This window comes from Bufo bufo, chromosome 7 (assembly GCF_905171765.1).
Source record: "Bufo bufo chromosome 7, aBufBuf1.1, whole genome shotgun sequence".
NCBI lineage: Eukaryota > Metazoa > Chordata > Amphibia > Anura > Bufonidae > Bufo > Bufo bufo.
In genome coordinates this window covers 191,023,553-191,048,348 of record NC_053395.1, presented here as the reverse complement: position 1 = coordinate 191,048,348, position 24,796 = coordinate 191,023,553, and the positions used below count along the sequence as shown (strand labels likewise).

Below are 24,796 nucleotides of genomic sequence, written 5' to 3'. Positions count from 1 at the left end.
GAGGCTGGGTCACATGCTGCACTGGCCAATCACAGCCATGCCAATAGTAGGCAAGGCTGTGATGGCCTCTTGGGGCAAGTAGTATGACGCTTGTTGATTGGCTGCTTTGCAGCCTTTCAAAAAGCGCCAAGAAAGCGCCGAACACCGAACCCGAACCCGGACTTTTACGAAAATGTTCGGGTTCGGGTCCGTCTCACGGACACCCCAAAATTCGGTACGAACCCGAACTATACAGTTCGGGTTCGCTCATCCCTACTGGTTTCCTCTAAAGGAGTTGAGAAGTCAGGGGCAATCCAGGCCTTGTTTATTTTGATAAGAGTCAACCTGTCAGCATTTTCTTTTGACAGGCGGATGCGCTTATCAGTTATTATGCCCCCAGTAGCACTAAATACTCACTCTGCCAAAACGCTGGTGGCAGGGCAGGCTAGCACCTCCAAGGCGTAGAGCTCCAGTTCGTGCCACGTGTCCAGCTTGGACATCCAATAGTTGTAAGGCACAGAAGGATCACTGAAGATACTGACACGGTCTTCTACTTACTCCTTCACCATATTCCAAAACCTTTCCCTCCTTGTGACACTAGGCCGTGCATCAGGGTGAGGGTGCTAGCAGGGTGTCATGAAACTGTCCCAGGTCTTTGAGAGTGTTGCTTGCCTCTGTTAGAACTGATGTGTGTTCCCCTCGTCTCCCCTCCTCAGTTGACCAAGGAACTACGTACTTTGCCGCAAGCGTTGTCAGCTGGAGATTTTTGGAGCAATTTTTCCACAAGGAACTTCTGGTATTGCACCATTTTGCTAGTCCTCTCCACCACAGGAATGAAAGATGAGAAGTTTGTATCGGGAGTCGAGAAGGGTGAACGACCAGTAATCGGTGTTGGCTAAAATGCGTATAACGTAAGGGTCATGGTAAAGGCAGCATAACATAAAGTCAGCCATGTGTGCCAGAGTCCCAACAAGCAAGACTTTGCTATCCTCATCATCCAATTCGCGCTGGGAAGACGAACTGAAAGTTGCGTAAAACCTCACACAGGTCAGACATCCATGACCACTCGTCGCGTGTGAAGAGCAGAAGCTGACTGGAAAGGCGACGACCATATTGCAGCTGGTATTCCACTACTGCCCTCTGCTGCTCACAAAGCCTGGCCAACATGTGGAACGTGGAGTTCCAGTGCATGCTCACGTCGCACAACAGTCGGTGAGCTGGCAATTGCAAGCACTGCTGCAGCGTTGCCAGACCGGCGGCAGCTGTAGGTGACTTTCGGAAATGGGCACACACGCGGTGCACCTTTACCAGTAGCTCAGGAAAATTGGGGTAGGTTTTGAGAAACCGCTGAACCACTAAGTTGAACACGTGGGCTAGGCATGGTATGTGTGTGAGCTTGCCGAGCTCCAAAGTCGCCAAGAAGTTACGCCCATTATTAGACACAACCATGCCTGGTTTTTGGTTAAGTGGCTAAAGCCACAGCTCAGTCTAGTCCCTTATACCCTGCCATAGCTCTGCGGCGGTGTGCTGTTTGTCACCTAAGCAAATTAGTTTCAGCAAAGCCTGTTGCCGCTTCCCCACTGCAGTGCTACACTACTTCCAGCTACTGACTGATGGCTGACTGGTGCTGCAAGATGAGAATTCAGAGGTGGAAGTGGAGGAGAAGGTGAAGAAGGGGAAGGGGGGGTTGCAGCCACTAATGTAGGTGGTGGTGGTAATCCTGATGGAAGTAGGGCCCGCAATCCTTGGTGTCGGTAGCACCTGTGCCATCCCAGGGTACGACTCGCTCCCGGCCTCCATAACGTTCACCAAGTGTGCCCTCAGGGAAATGTAGCGTCCTTGGCCAAAAGCACTTGTCCATGTGTCAGTCGTTAAGTGGACATTCCCAATAACTGCGTTGTTACGGGACACATGCTGGTGTAAGGCAGGGATGGCACACCGGGAAAAATAGTGGCGGCTTGGGACTGAGTAACAAGGGATAGCCACCGCCATCAGGCTGCGGAAAGCCTCAGTGTCCACAATCCTAAATGGCAACATTTCCAGGGCCAGCAATTTGGAAAGGTGCGCATTTAGTGCTATGGCCTGTGGGTGGGTGGCTGGGTATTTGCGCTTTCGTTCAAAGGCCTGGGGTATGGACATCTGTACGCTGTGCTGGAACACAAAAGTAATTGTGCTAGCTGATGGTGCTTGCGAAGGTCCAGGTGCAGGGCGGGAGGCATCCTGGCCTGCGTCTTGGACAGGGGATTGGCCAGCTCATAACACAGATGAAGAGGAGGCAGTGGTGTGACCCGCAGACACAAATTGTGGACCCAGGCTTTCGGCCCACCTATTAGGGTGCTTTGATACCATGTGGCGGATCATGCTGGTGGTGGGGAGGTTGCTAGTGTTCACGCCCCTGCTCATTTTGGTATGGTACAGGTTGCAAATGACAATTCTTTTATCATCAGCACATTCCTCAAAAAAGCGCCAGACTGCGGAACACCTACCCCTTGGCAAGGGAGATTGCCGCTCCATGGAACAGTTGTGGGCCTGTTTGGTGTGGCCCGCCTTCTCCTTTTTGCCACCCCACTGCCTCTTCCAGCCTGTTTCAGTGCTGCGGATCTCTCCCCCTCTGTACTGCTGTCCTCGCTCAGCTTTCCACCTTCCCATGTTGGGTCAGTGATTTCATCGTCCACCACCTCCTCTTCCACTTCCTCATTCTGCTCATCCTCCTGATTTGTTTACCTAACAAAAACCTCACTTATTGACAACTGTGTCTAATCCTTATCATCAACCTCTTGAGACACTAATTGCCATTGACTTATTGGCAACTGTGTCTCATCATCATCATCCATCTCGTAAAACACTAATTGCCATTCCCCACCGTCATCTTCTTCTGACTGTGGATGCTCAAGAGTTTGGGAATCAGTGCACAAGATCTCCTCATGTCCCTGTTCAAGCGAGCTTGGCAAGAGGCCCAAATTAAGGAATGGCGATGAAAAGAGCTCCTCAGAATATCCGAGTGTGGGATCACTAGTTTGACCAGACTCTTCATGGTGGGAGGAAGGAGGAACAGGTGAGGATTCTGTTGACCAGACTCTTGGCTACTTAGACTGGACTTTGTGAAAGACAGGGTGATGCTTAACCGATTGGAAGCATTATCTGCTGCAATCCAACCAAACACCTGGTCGCACTGGTGTGACTTCAAGAGTGGTGTCCTGCGCTGCCCTGCAAACTGGGACATATAGCTAGGTATTGTGGATGAGTGTGTTTGTTGTACTCTCGCAGCAGGCACAGTTTCACCATGCCTCTATGTGCACCATCAGCAGCATGGCCACTTCCCCCTCCCTTACTGCTCGCCTTGAGCATATTAAATGGTATATACTGTATGCTTGCAAGTATGACACACGTACAGTAGCGCAGGTCTTGTAAGTGTATGCGCAAATACATTTCACTGAATGTCACAGATATTTAGTATGCGCAAACATTATACAGGAGATGTAGCGCAGGTAATGTCGCTGTCAGCAGCGGCCAAACAATTGCACAGAATGTCACAGATACAGTCCTGATCAAAAGTTTAAGACCACTTGAAAAATGGCAAAAAATCATATTTAGCTCCGCCGTTATTGTTTATCACTTCAAAAATTTGTTTCAGCATGCTTGATGCAAGCGTTTGCATGAGGTGAGTGGGAACATTTCTCCAAGTGGTGAAGACGGCCGCACGAAGGCCATCTACTGTCTGGAACTGTAGTCCATTTTTGTAAACTTCTCTTGCCATCCATCCCCAAAGGTTCTCAATTGGATTTAGATCAGGGGAACACGCAGGATGGGCAAAAAGAGGAATGTTATTCTCCTGGAAGAAGTCCCTTGTCCTGCGGGCATTGTGTACTGTAGCATTGTGCTGTTGAAAAACCCAGTCGTTACCACACAGACGAGGATCCTCAGTCATGAGGAATGCTCTCTGCAACATCTGGACATAGCCAGCGGCCGTTTGACGGCCCTGCACTTCCTGAAGCTCCATTGTTCCACTGAAGGAAAAAGCACCCCAGACCATTATGGCACCCCCTCCACTGTGACGCGTAGAAAACATCTCAGGTGGGATCTGCTTGTCATGCCAGTAACGTTGGAAACCATCAGGACCATCAAGGTAAAAAAAATTATCATCAGAGAATAAAACCTTCTTCCACCTTTGAATGTCCCATGTTTGGTGCTCTCTTGCAAAGTCCAAACGAGCAGTTCTGTGGCGTTCAAGGAGACGAGGTCTTTGAAGACGTTTTTTGTTTTTGAAGCCCTTCAGTCTCAGATGCCGTCTGATGGTTATGGGGCTGCAGTCAGCACCAGTAAGGGCCTTAATTTGGGTCGAGGATCGTCCAGTGTCTTGATGGACAGCCAATTGGATCCTCCTTCTCTGTGTTTTTGAAGCCCTTCAGTCTCAGATGCCGTCTGATGGTTATGGGGCTGCAGTCAGCACCATTAAGGGCCTTAATTTGGGTCGAGGATCGTCCAGTGTCTTGATGGACAGCCAATTGGATCCTCCTTTTCTGTGCTGATGAAATTTTTTTGGGTCTTCCACTTGACTTTTTTGTTCCATAACCCTCAGGATGATTTAAGAAATTCCAAATGACTGTCTTACTGCGTCCCACCTCAGCAGCGATGGCGCGCTGTGAGAGACCCTGCTTATGCAGTTCAACAACCCGACCACGTTCAAAAAGAGAGAGATTTTTTGCCTTTGCCATCACAACGTGTGACTACCTGACAGAAAATGACAATGAATCCACATCTTTGCACCTATTTGGCCTTTTAAAGGCATGTGGTCCTAAAATTTGGATCAGCTGAAAAACAGCCTGTTTCAGTTTAATTGATATTTTCAATTAATTGAATGCTCAAATTTTTTTTTGTCTCATTCTCATTTCTTTTTTTTGCATGTTGAAGCTCTACTTGGAACCTTGTTAAGATCCAACAATGTAAAATAGGATTTTTTTTTGTCATTTTTCAAGTGGTCTTAAACTTTTGATCAGGAGTCAGGACTGTATTTAGGATGTGCAAATGTAACACAACAGATGTAGCAGAGGTTGTGTCACTGTCAGCAGCGGTCAACCAATTGCACGCAATTTAGCGCAGGTTGCACTAATAATATATATTGCACCTAGATAAAACAATAGTCCTTAAAAAGACTTTTGGGTCTCTAACACCTTTCAACACTAAACCCTGCCTAAAAAAAATCTATTACTGTCCCTACATTATCCGTCCCTTCTGCTGCATCTCACCCTGACTAAGGCTAGGTCTACACGATGACATTTGTCGCGCAACATTTTGTTGCACCAATGTTGCACGACAATTTTTATAAATGGTAGTCTATGGTGTCGCACTGCGACATGTGACATGCTGCGACTGCGACGCAACAGTCGCATAAAAATCCATCTCGAATGGATTTTTTGCGACAGTTGCATTGCAGTCGCAGCATGTCGCATGTCGCAGTGGGACACTATAGACTACCATTATAAAAATTGTCGCGCGACATTGGTCGCACGACAAATGTCGTCGTGTAGACCTAGCCTAAGACTAAGCCGAACCACGTGTCATCGGGTGCTATGTAGCAGCCGATGACACGTTCCGGCCAGCCAATCACTGTAATGCCAGCTACCAACATGGCTACGGCATTACAGTGAGTGCCAGTACTTCCCCACACGTTTATTGGCTGTGTAGCAGCCATCAAACGTGAAGGGAGCAGAGTCGAGCATTGCGCTCGAGCACACGCGGTGTTCGGACGATCACCAATATGTGCCGAGTATCGCGATGCTCGAGTCAAAATGGTGTTCATCCGGGCATGCTCGCACAACACTAGTGGGGATGTTTTTTGTGTGCAAACGTATGTAGTATGCAAGTTTGTGTATGTCCATGTTCATGGACTGCATACACCCCTAATTATAAATCTCTTTCAGTTCTTCACCTATATCTATTTCCGGAAAAGCGATTTTAATAACACAGACTTAATTACAAAATGGTGCAACAACAGACAAGCTGCTTTCATCTTTTATTACTTGTGATAATGCAAGCAGTCATCCATTACAAAGTGCTTCGAGTGCTGCCCTTCCAGTTGTATATTAAAGGTTATGTTATACTAGGGGAGTTTGTTATGCGTATGAAGTCACACATGTTTGTGCTTCCAAACTATAGCCAACATCCTTCGCTCTATTGGAAACACAATTAACTGAGAGCAAATCACAGCACGAAATACACTCTGTGACTAATCTGCAGGAATGATTTTCTTTTACCAGGACACCTAGAAAACCTACAGCTGCTGCAGAACCACTTGAGGATCATGACCGGTGTAATCTCATGCCTTACTGCAAGGCGTTCTTATGCAACAGCACTGGATCAGAAACCTAATTACTTTTTATCATATCCTAGAGGTATACAGTATGTGGGAGTGTGATGTGTCCTACTAAACATGTGAAATCGAAGGGGGGGAAAAGAGCGTTTATTAAATAGCTGCCACCCACTCCTGCTCTCTCCATCTGTGCACTTGATTTAACCTCTCACTGTACAGGGAGTGCAGCAGTGCCCCCCTGTTTAAGACCAGGAGGGGCTTGTGACATCAGGGGCATCGACTTGCCAGGCTCCAGTTTCTCTTTGCACTGAATAAACCTGACTCTGGGCGTATATGGATTGCAATAGAAGGCTGGGCTTGCGTGCATTGAAGGCAGCCACTGCCTGGATTGGGAGGTCCCTTCTCATTGCTGTTCTCTGCCTCTTGCAGCTGCAGGCAGCAGCATCACTTGCATGTGGATATCAAGCTCTGTGTTTCCCAGGCTGCTGGTGACAACCTCTGCAGTGATTGCTCAGGACATACAAAGGATCCATCCTGCACTGATGGTATGTGCTGCCTGCTTTGTTCCTTATTTCCAAGCAGCTGTGCACCAAGTGCTCCGGCAATGTATGGCGAAAGGATGCTGCATCCTGGTGTGAGCTCCTACATTGTGCTCACTGCATCCATTCACTTGCTCTCTCTATCCCTCTGGTCCTTCTCTGCTAATAATGTCACAGACACAACGGCTGCTACCATTACAGATTTTCTACGCTGGTGACATTAATCAGAAAATGGTAGCTGCTATGTGTCTGGCTTTTTCTTCAGTGCATCCCATCAACTCTGATTTGCTTCCTTGCATACCATGTGTGGATCAAACACTGTTTCTTCAGGGGAAAGATGCTTCAGTTTGCAGGCCATTTCCTGCTAATTATATATATATATATATATATATATATATATATATATATATATATACATTTAGCCTGGATATGGTTACCAATGCACCTGGCAGGATGCACATCATGCCCATGCTGGGGTTATGTTACCCAATGTAATAATATTTGGAGAGCAAGTTCTAGTCCTGGCTGCCAACTACATATGAGTTGTGTGACTATTTGTGGAGATTGTTGCTATTTTAAAGTGATTGTTGGTACTTTATACAATGTTGCTATTGTTTAGATAGATACATAATGAAATAAATGGAATGATAGATAGATAGAGATGATAGATTGATATATTGTAATAACAATCTGATATTGTGTTACTTCTCTCTAGAAGAATGTTGAACATCAAAGAGCAGCTCTGTCATCACAAGTGTCATTCTATACAATGCTGCCGTTCATATTTTACTGCGACTTGTCTCAAATAGTTCAAGGAGTGTTAATGACAAAAAAGATCAATGTTTGGCATTATGGGTTTGCTATCGTTTACCAAAAGTATCAAATCAAACTTTGAACTTTGTTTTTGGAACTGTTTAGATTAGATGTCTCGTGATATTTTTTGCTGTGTAATTTTCTTTAAAGGTGTATCATGGAACTGTAAATATTTTGAAATAATGTGAAACACAAATTCTTCTACTGAAAATGAATATTGGCTATAATGATACAAATGTAACAACAATAATAGTGACATGTAATGATGATCATTCAATGCCTCGTATGATATTGTTGAATGACCATGGAATATGTTGATGGAATAACTGGAGGAGGTTTCATTGTATCGATATTTAGCCTTTTATTAACCCATCAAGGCAAGATTACTAAATTGTTGGTATATCAGCTGTATATCAGAAATCTATACAAAAGGGATGCATTATGCTTATTATTTTTATTTGTATGTTTTATAATTAGTGATCTTGTGTGTGTGTGTGTACACACAAAACCATCTTGTATAAATTGTAGCCTCATATTTGGTGTGGTAGTGGACTGTTTACTCCTGTGTATGATTAATATCCATGTAGAAAATGATCATATTATCCTAATGTACTATAAGAGTTTAGGCTTCATGATGGTAATGGTGCTATTTTTGGATGACTAAAAAGCCTCACAAGAAAATAAATATCTAGAACTAGAAAGATAAAGGTCAGAGGGGTGAGATAACTCTTTTGCCTGCAGTGCAATAATCAGTTTGTATTTGGGAAGCTGCATATAGTACATTGTTGTGGAGGCTTGCAGATCATACCATACATGATGCAAAATGCATGGCTTATATTGTGCAGCATATTCACATTGGGATGTTTGTTATTTAGTATGTACATATTTATGGAAAAGAAACACACAATGAGAAAAGATAAGTAAAGTTGTTAAATATCAGAGATAGATAGAGATAGGTTTGTGTAAAGATCAAAAAGTAGGTTGCTTCTAAAACAAAAAGTTAGGAAACTGGAAGTGACCAACTGTGCAGTTACTTCCAGAATCCAGACCATGTTGTCACATAAGCGTTGCTTATCTGCTGCCAGTTGTGAGACTTAATACTAATGAGTGTCTAATACTGTAACTGCCCCTTATGACCGGATTATTAAATGCTGACAGCCTCTTAGTGAGCATGTTAAATAGGAAGTGCTCTGTATGTCACTAGCGTGACTTGGAACATAATATAAGGGGAGAAAGTGTGGGGTATCACATGTGTTGTGTTGATGGACTGTAATGGCCTAGTGTACCCTATTTGATCCTATGAATAGATAGATAAAAATGCAAGCAGGCAGCACTCTAAGGCCTCTTTCACATGGGCGTCCCGGATTTGCTCCGGATGCGTCGCGTGTGCATTGTGGGAAAACCGCACGAGTAGGCAGGCAATTGCAGTCAGTTTTGACTGCGATTTCTTTCCGATGTTCAGTTTTTATTGCGCGAGTGCAATGCGTTTTGCACGCGCGTGATAAAAAACTGAATGTGGTACCCAGACCCGAACCCAGACTTCGTCACTGAAGTTCCGGTTTGGGTTCGGTGTTCTGTAGATTTTATTATTTTCCCTTATAACATGGTTATAAAATAATAATAGCATTCTTAATACAGAATGCTTACTAAAATGTGGCTTGAGGGGTTAAAAAAAAAAATAATTAACTCGCCTCATCCTGTTGTTCGCGCAGCCGGCATCGTCTTTTTTCAGGACCTGCAAAAGGACCTTTGATTACGTCACCGCGCGCACCACGTGGTGAGCGCGGTGACGTCAGCGCAGGTCCTGCTGAATGAAGATAGAAATCTTCTATCTTCATTCAGCAGGACCTGCGCTGACGTCATCGTGCTCACCACGCGGTGAGTGCGATTATGTCATCAAAGGTCCTTTTGCAGGTCCTGAAAGAAGAAGCAAGAAGACGATGCCGGCTGCGCTATTAATTGTTTGAGGTGAGTTAATTTTTATTTTATTTTTTAAACCCCTAAAGCCACATTTTAGTAAGCATTATGTATTCAGAATGCTATTATTTTCCTTTATAACCATGTTATAGGGGAAAATAATAAAATGAATGCACTTTAATGAGGTCCAGGGTTACTTTCATCCCTATCATCTCCTAGCAACCATGCATGAAAATCGCACCGCATCCGCACTTGCTTGCGGATGCTTGCGATTTTCACGCAGACCTATTCATTTCTATGGGGCCTGCGTTGCGTGAAAAATGCAGAATATAGAGCATGCTGTGATTTTCACGCAAAGCACAAGTGATGCGTGAAAATAACCGCTCATCTGCACAGCCCCATTGAAGTGAATGGGTCCGGATTCAGTGCGGGTGCAATGCGTTGCACCTCACGCATTGCACCCGCGCGGAATTCTGGCCAGTGTAAAAGGGCCCTAAAATAATTTAAAAAATAGAAAAAGTTCATTCACCCATGTGGACGTGACGTTTTGGCTCAAAGTTAGAGCCTTTCTCATGCACCTGTGTTGTTTTTTATTTTTGTCTTATTCTGGTGCTGCCATTTTTCTGCTTTTAGATAGATAGATAGATTAGATATGAAATATATGATAGAGTAGATGGTGGATAGATAGATAGATAGATAGATAGATAGATAGATAGATAGATAGATAGATAGATTAGATATAAGATATATGATAGAGTAGATGGTGGATAGATAGATAATAGAACGATAGATAGATAGATAGATAGATAGATAGATAGATAGATAGATAGATAGATAGATAGATAGATAGATAGATATGAGATAGATGATAGAGTAGATTGTAGGTACATAGATACATAAATAATAGATGTTTTTTGTGTAGAGATTGCAGAATTTCTTAAAATTTGGGTCCAATTGGGCTGAATTGCCTTTCCGATTCAATTAAGATCAAAATCTGACCTGAATTAAAAGCACCTTAATTGCCTGGAAAAATCTCTCTCTCCCATCACACAAATATCAGAACTTTGGGTCGAACTTTAGAACTCATTCACTCGTCTCTACTTTTGTGACATGATGTCAAAGTCAAGCTAGAAACTGCTCCATCTATACATAGATAGGCATTATTTATTATCCTGACTTATAGCATATATTCGGCAGCCCTTTACAGACATTATCCTCACTTGCTGTCAGCAATGGAGCTTACCATCTAAGTTCCCCTATCAGTACGTCTTTGGAGTATGGGAGGAAACTGGAGGAAACCCACGCAAACATGCAGAGATCTTGCAAAATCCATGCAGATGCTGTCCTTGGTTGGATTTGAACTTAGGACCCCAGCACTACAAGGGACCAGATAGATGGATATGAATGTCTAACATCAGTGCTCACATCTATGGTTTTGGAGTTTGACGATTCATATGCAGTAAGTGGAATATTGATTTTGAAAGGTGACACTGACTGGAATCTATGTCCATTACCTATGGAAATGGGATTGTTGTTTGCTGAGGCATTTAATGAGGACAAGAAGATAAGTGGTAGGACACCCAGGCATCATTTTTGAACTGTGCAGTTGTTTACAGACTGATGTTTGACAGATGAAAAAACTCAAGATGCCTAAATTTATACATAAATATATACCTTGTAATTACTATTACTAAAGACTTATGGGCGTTATGTATTTCTTCAAATTTACATGTTCTGTTTTCTCAGTTCTTATCACAATATAACAACTTTTTCAAAATTTTACAAACCAAGTTAGTTTGTTTCTGGTGCCCCTGTGGTCCTCCTGACCTCTAATTGATAGGTTCCCCACATTCCTAAACAGCACCATCATAATCCATTGATTTCATACGCAGTTATTTTGGGTTATGTAAATGTCAAAAAGTCATTTAGCAGGTGCTAGGGCTTATTTTTTTTTTATCACACCCCAATAAGGAAATAAAGGAAAAATGCCTACATGGTATATGAGAGACTTATGAACTTCCAAATTCCCTTTATTTTATTAAATGATAATGACATTATATAAAAAAGTGAGCAATGTGCACAAATTGTAATGACTAATCCATTCCTTGACATTTATTATATTGTTTATTGCTCCAACATATCTAAAATAAAATAAATTATCAACCAATATCTTTGGTAACAAAAACCCGACCATTTCATGTCTACAGCTCCTATGCCGACTTATATGTCTCTAAGGCAGGGATGGCCAATCTGCGGCTCTCCAGCTGTTGTAAAACTACAACTCCCACCATGCCCTGCTGTAGGCTGATAGCTAGGTAGTCTGGGCATGCTGGGATTTGTAGTTTTGCAACAGTTGGAGAGCCCCAGGTTTCCACTGAAATGTGCGTCAGGGTGTGCGGTCTTCCTGAGGAGATATTACCTTTGTAAGGGTATGTGGTTATTTTGATATATTTATACACTACTTGGCATTTACAGGTAGGGTAGGGTCACTACCTCTGTTGTATAATAGGGCTTGTTTTGCAAATTTTTGCACTTTGCACTTTATATGTATTGATGCCCACTCAGCAGGTTTTTAAGTGTCCTCTCCCTATATCTTCCCTAGTACCATACCCTTAACTTTCATCTCCCAGGGATGTACCGCACCTAACATTTATACATTTTCATCTCTTTTTTGTATGTTTTTACATGTGTCTTAATAAAGTTGTAATGATTATAGCTAATTAGCCTCAGTGTTCTGTTGTAGGTCATTTTATTTTGCTGAGTTAGCTCTGTTTAGAGGGGTTTATGTGGTTTGTCATGTTCTGTTGTTTCATGTAACCCATTCTTTGGTTTAAATATCTGCTGGATGTATGTTAGCAAGACAAGGGGGTAGTGTTGATTAAGCATGATCGGCCGAACACCAGTTCGGCTCGAGCATCTCAATGCTCGGCACATGGCAGTATTTGGCCGAATACCGCATGTGCCCGAGCGCAATGCTCGAGTCTCCTGCCCGCATGTTTGTTGGCTGCTATGCAGCCAATAAACATGCAGGTAAGTACTGCCCTTCACTGTAATGCCGTAGCCATGTTGGTTACTGGCATTACAGTGATTGGCTGGCCGGAACGCGTCATAGGGTGCTATATAGCACCTGATGACACGTGTTCAGCTCAGTGTTAATCAGGGAGAGCTATGCTGAAGAAGGGACAGATAGTGTAGGGAGTGAAATTTTCTTTTTTTTTCAGTTGAAAAACTTATCAGAGACCCAAAAGTCCTTTTAAGGACTATTGTTGTGGGTGGAAGCAGCAATTTATATTTTTAGCGCAAGCTCCGCTAAATTGCTAATACTTTAAAGACCCAAAAGTCCTTTTAAGGACTATTGTCTGTGGCAGCAATATCTATTTTTAGCGCATCCTGCGCTAAATAGCGTGCAATAGCTAGGCCGCTGCAGACAGTGACATTATCTGCGCTACATCTCCTGTGTAATGTGTGCACATCCCAAAAATATCTGCGACATCCAGTGTATTTTTTCCATAGACAGTGTCCGCTGCAGACAGTGACATTAGCTGTGCTACATCTCCTGTGTAACGTGTGCACATCCCAAAAATATCTATGACATCCAGTGTACTTTTTCCGTAGACGGTGTCCGCTGCGGACAGTGACATTACCTGGGGTACATCTCATGTGTAACGTTTCAACATCCCAAATAACTGTGACATTTTCTGTAATTTTTTATTAGCCGCTGGTGACATCAGCGACATTATCTGCAGTATTTCTCCTGTGTAATGGTTCCACATCCCAAATACCTGTGACATTCCCTGTAATTTTATATTAGCGGCTGTCAACATCAGCAACATTATTTGCGGTATTTCTCCTGTGTAATGTGTGCGTATCCCAAAAATATCCAGTATACTTTTTTCGTAGATGGTGTCTGCTGCGGACAGTGACATTAGCTGCGCTACATCTCCTGTGTAACATGTGCACATTCAAAAAACATTAGTGGCATCCAGTGTACTTTTTCCGGAGACGGTGTCCGCTGCGGACAGCAACATTATCTGCGGTATATCTCCGGTGTGACACTTCCATATTCCAAATACCTCTTATAATTTTTTTGCGCATACACTAACAAATCCTACGCTACTGTACGTGTTACATACTTTCAAGCATATATAACATTTAAAATGAAGAAGGCGAGCAGTAAAGGAAGGGGAAGTGGCCATGATGCTGATGGTGCACGCATTGGCCATGGCTCTGGGTGTGTTGAAACTGTGCCTGCTGCAAGTACACAGGGAGAAAAAATCATCCACGATATCTAGCTTCATGTCCCAGTTTGCAGGGCGGTGCAGGAAAACGCTCTCGAAGTCAGACCAGTGCGACCAGGTGGTCGGTTGGATTGCAGCAGATAATGCTTTCAGTGGGTTAAGCATCACCCTGTCTTCCACAAAGTCCAGTCACAGTAGCCAAGAGTCTGGTCAACACAATCCTCACCCTGATCCTCCTTTCTCCCACCATGGAGGGTCTTGCCAAACAAGTGATCCCACACTCGGATATTCCAAGGAGCTCTTTTCAGCGCCATTCCTTCATTTGGCCCTTTCGTCAAGCTCGCTTGAAGAGGGACATGAGGAGATCTTGTGCCCTGATTCCCAAACTCTTGAGCATCCACAGTCAGAAGAAGATGACTGTGGGGAACGGCAATTAGTGTTTCAGGAGGTGGATGATGATGATGAGACACAGTTGCCAATAAGTCAACCACAATTAGTGTCTCAAGAGGTTCATGATGAGGATGAGACACAGTTGTCAATAACTGGGGTTGTTGTTAGGTCAACAAGCCAGGAGGATAACGAGAGTGAGGAAGTGGAAGAGGAGGTGGTGGACGATGAAGTCACTGACCTAACCTGGGAAGGTGGAAAGCTGAGCGAGGACAGCAGTACAGAGGGGGAGGGATCTGCAGCACCGCAACAGGCTGGAAGAGGCAGTGGGATGGCAAAAGGGAGAAGTCGGGCCACACCAAACAGACCTGCAACTGTTCCCCGGAGCACCGCCTTGTGGCAATCTCCCTTGCCAAGGGGTAGGTGTTCTGCAGTCTGGCGCTTTTTTGAGGAAAGTGCGGATGACAAAAGAATTGTAATTTGCAACCTGTGCCATACAAAAATGAGCAGGGGCGTGAACATTAGCAACCTCACCACCACCAGCATGATCCGCCACATGGCATCAAAGCACCGTAATAGGTGGGCAGAATGCCTGGATCTACAATCTGTGTCTGCGGGTCACACCACTGCCTCCTCTTCCCCTGTGTTACGTGCTGGACAATCTTCTGTTGAAAGCGTAGGTCCGGATGCCTCCGACCCTGCACCTGGACCTTCGCAAGCACCATCGGTGACCACACCCACTTCCGTGTCCCAGCGCAGCATACAAATGTCCTTAACCCAGGCATTTGAATGCAAGCGCAAACACCCAGCCACCCACCCACAGGCCATAGCACTAATTGCGCAACTTTCCAAATTATTGACCCTGGAAATGTTGCCATTTAGGATTGTGGACACTGAGGCCTTCGGCAGCCCGATGTCGGCGGCCGTCCCTCGTTACGCAGTCCCCAGCCGCCACCAGCATGTGTCCCGTAACATCACCCGTGCCCTGACCAACGCAGTTACTGGGAAGGTCCACTGAACCACTGACACATGGACAAGTGCTTTCGGCCAGGGACTCTATATTTCCCTGACGGCACACTGGGTGAACGTTGTGGAAGCCGGGAGTGAGTCGTACCGTGGGATGGCACAGGTGCTACTGACGCCAAGGATTGCAGGCCCTAATTCCATCAGGGTTTCCGCCACCACCTACCTTAGTGGCTCCAACTCCCATTTCTCCTCCTCTGCCTCCTCCTTCGCTTCCACCTCAGAATTATCCTCTTGCAGCACCAGTCAGCCATCAGTCGGTAGCTGGAAGCAGTGTAGCACTGCAGTGGGAAAGCGTCAACAGGCAGCGCTTAGGCTGATCTGCTTAGGTGACAAACAGCACACCCACGCAGAGCTGTGGCAGGGGATAAGAGACCAGACTGAGCGGTAGCTCTCGCCACTCAACCTAGAACCAGGCATGGTTGTGTCTGATAATGGCCGTAACTTGGTGGCAGCTTTGGAGCTCGGGAAGCTCACACACATCCCATGCCTAGCCCACATCTTCAACTTAGTGGTTCAGCGGTTTCTCAAAACCTACCCCAATTTGCCTGAGCTACTGGTGAAGGTGCGCCAAGTGTGTGCCCATTTCCGCAAGTCATCGACAGCTTCCGCCGGTCTGTCAACGCTGCAGCAGCGATTACAATTGCCAGCTCACCGGCTGTTGTGCGGCGTGAGCACGCGCTGGAACTCGATGTTCCACATGTTGGCCAGGCTTTGTGAGCAGCAGAGGGCAGTAGTGGAATACCAGCTGCAACATGGTCGTCGCCTTTCCAGTCAGCTTCCGCTCTTCACAAGCATGGGCATGAATGTCTGACCTCTGTGAAGTTTTAGGAAACTTTGAGGAATCAACACAGATGGTGAGCGGCGATAACGCTATTATCAGCGTCACCATCTCACTTCTGTGTCTACTCAAACGCTCACTGCTCACAATTAAGGATGACGCTTTGCATGTGGAAGTTTGGAAACAGGGGAAGACATTACACAGCCAGACCACCCTAAGTTCGTCTTCTCAGCGCAAATTGGATGATGAGGAGGAGGACGAGGAGCAGGAGACTGTTGCCTCTGCTACAGAGGGTAGTACCCATGGAAGTTTAATTCCATCTGTTTAGCGTGGGTGGGCAGAAGAGGAGGAAGAGGATGAGGAGATTGAGAGTCATCCTCCTGATGAGGACAGCGAAGTCTTGCCTGTTGGGAATCTGGCACACATGGCTGACTTTATGTTAGGCTGTCTTTCTCGTGACCCACGCTTTATACGCATTTTGGACAACACCGATTACTGGTTGTTCACCCTTCGCGACCCCCACTACAAAGAGAACTTCTCATCTCTCATTCCTGTGGTGGAGAGGACTAGCAAAATGGTGCAATACCAGAATGTCTTTGATGTTTTTTTTGTAATTCTATGTTTTTTTGATGTTTTTTTGATAAGTTCATCTGTGTTTACCCTCTCACCCCTCTTTACTGTGTGTGACTAAGTATGCAGCTGACTGCATCAGGCAGTCTTGCATACTAGCCTGCCCTTATACTGTTTATTAAATAGGTCCCCACTCTTAGCTACTGTGGTCACCCCTGCCGCTAAATATTCACTTTGTTGTCCACAGTGGAGGGTCTGGGACAATGACCCCCCACGGATCAATTATATGCGAGGGGTTTGTTGAAGCCGAGCGCAACAGACGCGCTCAGCTCCACCCACTCAGCCTTCTGGAAGCGCTGATACGTTCGCCCGAACCCACATCTGCTAGTCCCGCCCATCCACCGTCTCTGACCTATAGGAGATGCGATGGGGAGAGAGACGCCGATACTGGGCATACGATTCCAGCGCTCCCGACTGATGACGCGGGCCCATGTGATGCACGCTGTAGGCCGCGTCGTCAGACTGTGCTCATGCGGTCACGTGATTGTGACGAGCTCTGTCATCAGACTGCGCCTAGCATCAGAGATGGGCGCACGAATGCACAGCCTGACCCCGCCCCCTTACCATTTAAAAACAGAAGCGGCGCATATTACAGCGCTGCCAGACGCCATACACATAGGCCTACTGTAAGTAGAATTATCAGCTGATGTTTGAGTCCCTACCTATATGCCTGGATAGTGTCTATTCACACATCGGCATTAGGGGGTCATTGTGTTTGCCTGTATATGTTTTTTCTACCAGATATACACACTACTTTACAGCAGTTTATAGGGCTTCTTGTACCTCCCTTTTTTTGTGTGTTTCAGAAGTACCTGGCAGGGTCTCATAGGGACCTCATACCAGGGTCAGGTTCCAGACGGGACCACCCCTTGCGGGGCACGGATCCCGTGTTAGGGCATTAGGGTCATAGTAGGCCAAGCAGGGTACAACAGGGACAGTTCACTCTCCCTGCGGACCCTGACCAGGATTGACCTAATCTATGAAGAATCCCTCCCCCGCATTTTGAACACCTTATCAACGTGCTGAGAAAAGATCCATTGTCTGGGTGTTTCCTGTGTCCGCTGGACACATGTATGGTCTGACCTCACACCGGTATGATCTACCCTTATTTACCCTGACTGGGCATTACCTGTTCCCAATCGGGTTTCAGGACACCCATGCTGGGGTGTTTCTCAGCACTTTCTGTGGCTCCTCTTGACCCTTGGGGTCCACACAGCCCTATTAAGGGCCCGCCCTAGGGACTCCGAGTACCGAGACCCACATTCCTGCGGCTCTCTAGTACCCAGGTCCCGACTGTGTTTGTTTGTCTTTGTTTGTTTGTAAGGGGATTATATACATATATTTTAGTTATATCAATAAATACCATGTTTTAATTGTTACTGCCCCTTTGATTTTCTCAATACCAGAATGTCCTTATGGAAAAATTGCTCCAAAACTGTCCAGCTGACAACGCTGACGGCAGAGTACGTAGTTCCTTGGAAAACCAAGGAGGGGAGACGACAGGAACACACAGCAGTTCCAACAGAGGCAGGGAAACACTCTCCATGGCCTGGTACAGTTTCATGACACCCGGCCAGCACCCTCACCCTGATGCGCGGCCTAGTGTCACAAGGAGGGAACAATTTTGGAAGATGGTGAAGGAGTACGTAGCAGTCCTCAATGATCCCTCAGTGCCTTACAACTATTGGGTGTCCAAGCTGGACACAGGGCACGAACTGGCGCTCTACGCCTTGGAGGTGCTGACCTGCCCTGCCGCCAGCGTTTTGTCAGAGCGGGTATTCAGTGCTGCTGGGGGCATAATAACTGATAAGCGCATCCGCCTGTCATCTGAAAATGCTGACAGGTTGAATCTTATAAAAATTAGATTAAATTGGTAGTGGCTCCACCAACTGGACAGATAGAGAAATGGTGCTCACTCTGCAACACACCCTATTTTGCTAAAAAGTAGAATAAAAATTATGCAGTAATTGGAGAGCACACAAATATCCGGTATCACATGGAGAGAATAACATTTCCCATAAAATTTATTAAAACATATAAAAACAAATAACAAAGTGCATAGTACTTGGGCAGTAGTATCTCCCTAATAAAGCTGCAACATATGTATCCAAATATCTCAATAACTATAAAGACATAGTCTACTTAATGATCTATGTTCATCAGCATTTGAATCCTATAATGTTTTAGAGGGTCAGCTCACCAGCAGGCCCTCACCTACAATCTTTTAGAGGGTTAGCTCACCAGCAGGCCCTTGCATATAATGTTTTTGATTGTCAGCTCACCAGCAGGCCCTCAACCATAATGTTTTACAGGGTCAGCCCACCAGCAGGCCCTCACCTACAATCTTTTAGAGGGTCAGCTCACCTGCAGGCCCTTGAATATAATGTTTTTGAGAGTCAGCTCACCAGCAGGCCCTTGCCCATAATTTTTTCAATGGTTAGCTAAGCAGCATGCACTCGCCCATAATTTTTCAGTGGTCAGCTCAGCAGCAGGCACTCACCCATAATTTTTCTAATGCTCAGATCAGCAGCAGGCACTCGCCCCTAATGTTTTAAAGAGTCAGCTCTGCAGCAGACCCTCACCCCTAATGTTTTAGATGGTCAGCTCAGCAGCAGGCCCTCGCCTGTAATGTTTTAGAGGGTCACCAGAAGGCCCTTGCTCCTAATGTTTTTGAGGGTCACCAGCAGGCCATTAATAATAATTTTTCAAGGGTGTGTATGATGCCCTCCTTTATGTGTAATAAAGGGTGTATTGGAGTGCCGGTTCCTTGTAATTTTTGAAGCCCTTTCACTTAATGCATAGGCTTTATAAGTGTAGGTGTCCCACAACATGAATGAGGCCCTCCCTTATGTGATATACAGGTTTGTATCGGAGTACATTTTCCTTGTAATTTTTGGCAGCACTTGCACTTTATATACAAGTAAATATACAGGAAAGAATGTTTCCTAACAATTTTTCCTCTAAAATCGATTTAATCTTTGGTTTTGTTGCATATTATTGTCAGTCTGTAAAAGTGGCGTACTACTCGGACAACATGGTTCCCAGCAGCGACCTGGCAGTCCAAGATGCATCCAGACATCCTCCCCATGCTGTTCCCGAACCATTTCAGTGGTGTTTCCATCAATTTCTGACCTTTTACTATGAACCAGACACCCTCCCCAATACAGAGCAGGGGGTGCCTGGTTTAATGCTCGGGTTCTCCCATTGACTTCCATTCCATTGTGCTTTGGTGCTCGATGAACACTACAAGGGGGACATTTGAAAGGAACATTGCTACAGGCTTGGATTACACTTGATTTGCTTATAGTCTGTAATAGTAAAAACAGAGATCTGCAAAGGAGCTGGAGACACAAAATAGTGGGGGATTTTAAATGGAATATTATCTGCAAAATAGATTTTTTTTATTTTACATTATTTTTTACAATGAAAAATGGTTCAAAAGGTGGATATATTCCTTAAACTATTAATGCTCTTAGGCTACTTTGACATTAGCGTTAGCAGTGTCCAGCAGGCTGTACCGGCAGAGGAACAGCCTGCCGGATCCGTACTAACACTTGCACACTTGTGTAGCTGGAAGTCCACTCCGGCCCCATTCACTATAATGACTCCATAGAAAGACACAGTTGCAGCAACTTTGACATTTTCACTGGTATGTGTTGTGTTTAACAGGACCTGTCACATTACATGGCAATATCTGCCATGCCATAGATATTCTGGTACACTGTCAAGGGGGTGTGAACCTAAACAAGGAGGGACTCAGAGCTCTAAAATCATATACCCTTGGCAGTGCATGGTCTAAATAGTGTATTGGGAGCTGAAACTAGAAGCACCAATTTCTTGGGAATGGAGGTATAGGAACTAAAAAACTGTGCCGCTATATGTTGCGCTATAGCCAGGTAATGGCAGCTACAGTTCCTGGTTCACATGACAGGTCCATTTCATATGTCATTTTATGGTGTGTTGTGTGTTAAGTGTCAAGTTAAAGTTTGTTACATCTGTATCTAAAAGTATTCATTATTTAATCGGTGTCTTCATTGTGTACAATATCTCTACTATTGATTAGAAAATTATAGAAAATCTTCATAGCCACCAATAATATAAAAGAAGCCTACGCGAGATCCATAAAAGCACAGTTGCTCATATTGGAGGACTGATCAGTAGACTGTAATATGGTCACAATAATGAAATATTTTTAAGGGCTTTTTTTGCTTTGGACAATCCCTTTTATTAGAAGGGTTCCTTAATAATAAGCTGATGCCATGGTGTCACATTGATAGAGATACATTTTAAAGGGGTTGTCTGTAGTGCACAGTCATGGGATGGTGAAAAATAACAAAATAAGTATTACATACTCATCAAATCTTGTGCTGTTCTGGCGCCACCATTCTGTTCCTCCCCACCAGTTTTTGCTTGCAGGGCTACAGGTCTGACATCACGTGACCACTGTAACCAATCATTGGCTCTATGGTGCGCACTGATTGGCTGCTGTGGTCATATGTTGTTGACGTGACATCATCGCTGCAGCCCTGTAAACAAAGATTCCTAGGGAGAACCAGAATGGCAGGCATGGAGCTGTATATTTTTCAACAGGTAAGTAATGGCTATTTTAATATTTTATATTTTATAATTTTTGGCAATCTCAGACAACCCCTTTAATCTATAGAGGAATTCAGCAAGCAGAGGGGAAATTCCTGCAGAGCCAGCACAGGGGAAATTAAGCATTGCACATTTTTAATTGGAATCAAAGGGCTGTTCATGTTATACATAGACCCTTCAGACCAAGAGGCACTCTTTATAGCCACTCTTACTAATAGATTAGGTTTCTGCATGGTGAATCCTTATCAATTAATTCATAATATATTTTTAGCATACACCAGACAACTTTTGGGATTGTCAAAGTGGGACACTTACCGCTCATTGTGTGAAGGATCCAATCACTGGCTGAGGTGGATCATGGCTGCAGCCAGTGATTGGTTTAGCAACGTTCACAGCTATTTAGTGCCATATTGAGACAGTAGTAGGTGGGGTGCCATGGGGATCCGACGAGGAATGGGTAAGGTAGATTTAAATTCAGTTATATTTTAAAAAAAAAATTTGTGCTAGAATACCCTTTTAAATACCAGCACAAAAAATTATCTGATTATAGACATTTTAAGGTCCAAATTGCACCAAATAATGAAAACAAAATATGATATGCAGGTAGGAACCCAGTCAAATAGTTTTTGGAACAGTTTAATAAGTTTATTCATTCACATGTATCTCCCACGTCAAAAAGAAAGGGACAGCGGGACTTGGGTAAAAAAAAAAGGGACTGTATCTCCAAAAGAGGGACACATGGGAAGCATGTATTAGGGTTTTAAAAATGGGGTCTCTAAACCAGACAGCCTCTTACTGCACCCACTGGAGGACAAAAGAATTTCGCAATATTTCACCATGAATCTTAGTGTCCTGGAGTTCCATGATGTGGGTCAGTTGGCCATGAATCCACGATATCTTAGGAAATGTTTGCTCTTCTGGATCCAGTGAATATGAAAGCCGTGGATTTTTATATTTAAGTAGAACCATGCTATATTACAATATTTCCTGTAGCTTGTTATAACCATATTGGCACTGCACATTACAGCCAATAATCACCTAGAGAAGAGCTGATACTCTATGCTTTGTATTGACGCCTGCTCTGGTTTGCCTGGTTGTGCACGGTAACATCAGAAATCACTGACTGTAGGTGGGATTCTGTATCTCATAGCAGACACATCTAATAATAGAGCTCTTCACATCACCCTGGAAAGAATCCAATATCTGACAATAGCTTGGAGAAAGAACTGCCATATAAGAAATCATCACGTGCCATTTATTTCAATGTGTCCCCGAAGGAAACTCTGCGTTATAACTGGACTTACAGAGAGATATTGGACAATAACGCAGAATGACTATTTGTGCAGCTATTTTACTTTTAATCAGCTTTTATTGAAATGGATAAACCTATCGTAGATAATAATGGTTCAGAAATGAGTCTGCTATGCCATGCTATGCAAATTATTCATATTGAATTAATAGGCTACAGACTTACTTTTTATTTTGTTTTTTTTCTTGCTTTAACTAAAAGCATAAACTCAGATATAAAGGGATTATCGCATCTCATCTTGTCTGCCAAAGCTTTACATGGTACCTATTCAAAAGGATAGCTATCTATATACTCCATGGTTGGCTTGGACTGCTAAAGGAAGGTCTGAGCCTATGAGGGTAAATGGAGATGAGTTGTCCTACTAGGACCACCCTTTTAAAAGCAAATTTCGGGCAATTCATACATGGCGCCAGTCAATGGGATATATTTATATTCTTATTGTGATCCATAATAGTGTCACGAGGGTGTCATGACCTATCGCTGAACCTATTGAGCCTGGGGTCAGAAAGTCGCAGCGGGTGGCTACTCGCTCGGTTTCTCAAGGGATCGCTCCATGACCTAGTGGTGAGAATAGGTTCCAGTCCAGATTTTCGTGCTTAGGTTTGCGATCCTTTTTGTCCCATTTAGGAATCTGTAGCTTTTACTTTCAGCTGTTCTCTGTCAGCCACTCCCAGCTACTATATATTCCCCCTTTCTGCTTCCCTTGTTGCCAGATATAGACCTTCCTTCCAGATCTTCTATTCTGACCTCAGGTGGACAACTCTTGCTGTGGAGCCATTGGAACTAGAGCTGTTGGATCTCTGGTTCACTCCTGTTGTTGTTGTTGTCTCCCTTTGGGGATTGTTTGTGGTGTTTGTGTTGTTTGTCCTTTGCCTGTTGTTATCCTAGGTGTCAGGGGTGAGGACTGGTGCTCCCACCACTCTACTCACTACCTAGGGCTTATTTCAGGGTAAGCCAGGGACGTGATCGGCGTACGGGTTAGCAGCCTGTCTAGTGACATCAGGGCAGCCAGGTACCAGTGCCAGGAGAGCTAGGGGTCACCATTCCTCCCTCTCCCTAGTGGTAGTTTACTCCTCTTCTCTCCCCTCTGCGCCGCACGTTTGTTACCTGCCATCTCAGACGTGATAGATTGTTCCTTCCATTGATTTCTGAATTTAATGGAAGGAAAAAAATAAAAATATAATAATAATAATAATAATAATAATAATATATTAGTGCAGACTGGATGAACAAGGTGGTCTTTTTCTGCCATCAATCTTCTATGTTTCTTCTATGAAACAAGTGACTATTGTGTGACAGTGTCAGCATTGCTATGGTTTCTTTCATCATGAAATTATTAATGGAGTAGATTTTATTTCTACAGATAAAATTGCCATATAAACTTGGCCTTGGAGCTCGTAGACACGGCAAGGCCACATGCACTGACCTTGACAGTCTGCATGACCATTAGTCTGTATCATGTTGCCTCTGTGAGTCATCACATTCTCGCCTCCACTTTTAAAGGAGAATATCTCCATAAGGTGGTAAGTGATTGAGCATAACACATTTTCCCCCCCCTCTATGCATTAAATGTAAAATCTGAGGACCATGGAGAAAATGTAATGGCCCATAGCAGGCTATGGGAACAGTATTATCGAGACATACAACACTGATCTGTAAATCTGTATACAAGGCCTTATTATGTAATTTTTTAAAACATTAAGCACATTCAGAATAATTATATTTAGCATCTATCTACTGTATCTATCTATCTAGCTCCAGTTCCTGGTCCCAGCTCACAAAAGAAATGCCTGGAGATGCCTGCTGGCTGAGCCAATCACTTCCCATACTGGTCACTGTCCATAGTGGGACACCTCATGGAAACGCTTGCATCAAGCATGCCGAAACAAATTTTTTAAGTGATAAACAATAACGGCGGAGCTACTCATTACTGAGTTCATGTTTGGAAGTTGGATTTCTGTTTTGGGGGGGTTTAGTTTTTTTTTGGAGGTGTGGTCCTAAACTTTTGTTCAGCTGACAAACAGCCTGTTTCAGTTTATTTGTTATTTTCAATTAATTGAATGCTCAAAAAATGTTTTGTCTCACTCCCATTTCTTCTTGTTGCATGTTGAAGCTCTACTTGGAACCTTGTTAAGATCCAGCCATGCTAAATAGGATTTTTTGACATTTTTCAAGTGGTCTTAAACTTTTGATCAGGACTGTAATTGACAACACTCCAAAATTAACAAGGACTTTCCCCTAATTTTCCGTTAGTTTTGGCAAATTTGAGGTGTT

The 24,796-nt window shown here is 44.2% G+C and overlaps 1 protein-coding gene across 1 annotated transcript in view; it reads left to right on the top strand.

Annotated features, from left to right (window-relative positions):
• Positions 1-6,645: 6,645 nt before the first annotated feature.
• Positions 6,646-24,796, top strand: part of B3GALT1 (beta-1,3-galactosyltransferase 1) — a 363,301-nt gene continuing 345,150 nt past the window's right edge. The window contains exon 1 of the mRNA XM_040441341.1: positions 6,646-6,834. The gene's annotated coding sequence lies outside the window, so the exon portion shown is untranslated. The remainder of the gene's footprint in view (positions 6,835-24,796) is intronic.